The following is a 3,018-nucleotide window of genomic DNA, read 5'->3' on the forward strand; positions in this document are numbered from 1 at the left end:
GTTGTTTGGAGTTCTTGTACCTTTGATCACAGTTTCTCCTGTATCAAGATCACGAACAACACATCTATTTGATTGAAACACCACTTCATTTCCTTGATCACACATTTGACTGACACTCAACAGGTTATGCTTTAGACCATATACATACATAACATTCCCAGCTTTAACCTTTTCTTTCAAAAAAACAGAGCCTTTACCTTTTATGACAGCAGGAGTGTCGTTTCCAAATGAGACATTCTTTTCCTTTTCTAAGGCATTATTTGAGTGAAGTTTTTCTTTGTCACCTGTCATGTGTTTTGAGCATCCACTGTCGATGTACCACTGATTTTCTTGTCCTTATGCATACAAGGCTATACCACATCTTTCTGTTTGCGGTTCATTCTTTCTCCATATTTTTGGATTTAATGGAGTTTGCTCCTTTTGAGATATTTGGTGAAATTTACTCCTGCATTCAGATTCTTCATGGCCAAAGTTGTTACAGATTGAGCATTCTATTTCATTTTCAAGAAGAGAAAAGTTATTATAGGAACTTTTCTTGATCCCTGTCACACTCCTTTGATTTCATGCTTCTCTAGTCATGATTGTTTTGTAAGCAACACATTGAGTAGCTTTGTGTCCAAAATTATGACATGAGAAACATTGACGATTAAAGAAGTTCTTGCGATTACCAAATCTATTGGCCTGGTAATTGTAGTTTCTATTGATATTCATCTTTGAAGAAAATTGAGTATGATTTACCTGAGGTTGGTTGTGGCTTCTATTCATCCTTGAAGCAAATTGAGCCTGATTTACCTGGTGATCTGCTTTATGCCTTTTCTAAAAATTGTCATATTGTTCATTGTTCTTTGTTGCACCAATATAGCTTTTAGTGGAGGTTGACAGCTTCTGTGATTGAGATGCTTCTTTAGTATATCCAAGACCTGTCTTTATCAGAGGAGAATGATGCACTTTGATAATTTCATTTAAGGTTTCTGATCCTTTAGCAAATCTAAGATTGAGAGATTTTGTTTTCTCAAGATCCTTTCTTAGACCAACAATTTCACATTCTAGTTTTTCATCATGTTTTTCTCTTTCAGCAAGTTGGTATGTCAAGGTATCTATAATCATATTATTTTCTTCTAAACAGATTTTAAGTTTAGAGATTTCTTCATGAAGGTCATCTTCTTCTAAAGCATCCTAAAAATTATCATCTTCATAAGCCATTAGAAGTCTATAGTCATTACTATTTTCATCTTCATCACTATTTGATAAACCATCGCTATCTTCATGAGTATAGTAACTCTTTTTACTTACACGTCGTTTTCTATTCCATTTTGCAGATTCCTTCCCTTTATCATATTTATCTTTATGAGGACATTTGGTAGCATAATGACTGACTCTACCACAGGCAAAACATTTGAATGGTAGTTTACCCCTAAATCTTTTGGAACCTCGTTGAAGCTTCTTGACAAAGTTTACTTCATCTTCTTCTTCTGAAATATGTCATGATTCATTGAGTTCTTCCTTTCCTTTTGCTGAAGCTTTAAATGTGGCTTCTCTCAAGTTTGATGGGCCTCCTTTTCTCATCTCAAAGGCAGTTAGGATTCCGTGAAGTTGTGTCACAGTGATAGTCTGTAGATCCTATTTTTCTTCTATGGCAGATACTTTTGATTCAAATTTAGTAGACAAAGATCTTAAAACTTTCTCAACTAAGGTAACTTCCTTTATCTCTTCACCCAATTCTTCATGCAATTAACAACCTCATCTATATGTAGGAAGTAACCAGCTATACTTTCATCATTGTGCATCTTAAGAGTTTCATATTGAATTCTGAGAGTTTGCAGTTTAGCACATTTTACCTGAGAGTCTCCTTCGTAGCTTAGAATGATTTTATCCCATATTTCTTTGGTTAATTTGAGTTGCATAACTTTGACAAACTCTTATTGTGAAAGACTTCCCAATAATGTATTGACAGCCCTGACATTGGTTTCATATTGCTTTTTACCTACCGTATCTGTAGGAATTGCTGATGGAAATGTATATACTCCTTCCATGATTTCACAAACCTATGTTCCAAGTGATTGTAGATAGTCTGTGGTTCTTATCTTCCAATAAAAAAAGTTGTTCCCATCAAATATTAGTGGTCTAATGGATCCCACACTTTCTTGATTACCCATGATGATGGATCTCCCTTCAAGTGATCAAGCTTCTTCTGAAGGACCTACTCTGATACCAATTGTTGGAAATAATACTGAGAGGGGGGGTGAATCAGTATTATCAAATCAATAATTTAGTTTTCCAAATAGATTTGCATATGCTACTTTAGCTAAGTGAACTAGCGTGAATAAGCGACTGTACTAAAGGCAACCAGCATATATGCAGAGAACTTTTGATTTACCCAATTTATTATGCATTGAACTTTAACCATTATATTAGAGATTTATTAGACAATGCAATAAGATCAGAATAAAGCATCACACATAAGCAACACACATCAACACCAAGATATAAAGTGGAAACCCAATGTGGGTGAAAACCACCTGTTGCTTTTGTCTTTGTCTTCTTTTAATAACAGAAAATATGTTTACAATTTTGTGTTGGTGTAGACTTATACCAGTACGCAGGCTTCTACATGCCGAAGGTTACAACCTTCTCTCATTCTACAACTTCTCCTAGAAGGGAGCTACAACCCCCTAACTCTTATACTAGCCAATATGTTTACTAGTATGTAGGATGCGACCTACAGAAGGCTACGACCTTCTTTCTTCCTCCAAGGACCACGTTTCATAAATTTTCAGTTTGGATCCATCAACAACATCACTACTATAATTCAATCATCAAATACATCTGCATCAATCAATCACTTTCTGAACCAACCACAACCGAATCAATCAATCACTTTGACAACCCATCAATCTGATCATTCAGAATACTGTCACCAGAACCCAAACCAAAACCCAAAATTCTGCAATAGCAAACAGAAACAACTGAAACATATTTTATAAGGTATATGCTTGATCTAGAATTTATCTAGGATAA

Source organism: Pinus tabuliformis, chromosome 8 (genome assembly GCF_031772625.1).
Source record: "Pinus tabuliformis cultivar Carrire ecotype Pingquan chromosome 8, CPIR1, whole genome shotgun sequence".
NCBI classification, from domain to species: domain Eukaryota; kingdom Viridiplantae; phylum Streptophyta; class Pinopsida; order Pinales; family Pinaceae; genus Pinus; species Pinus tabuliformis.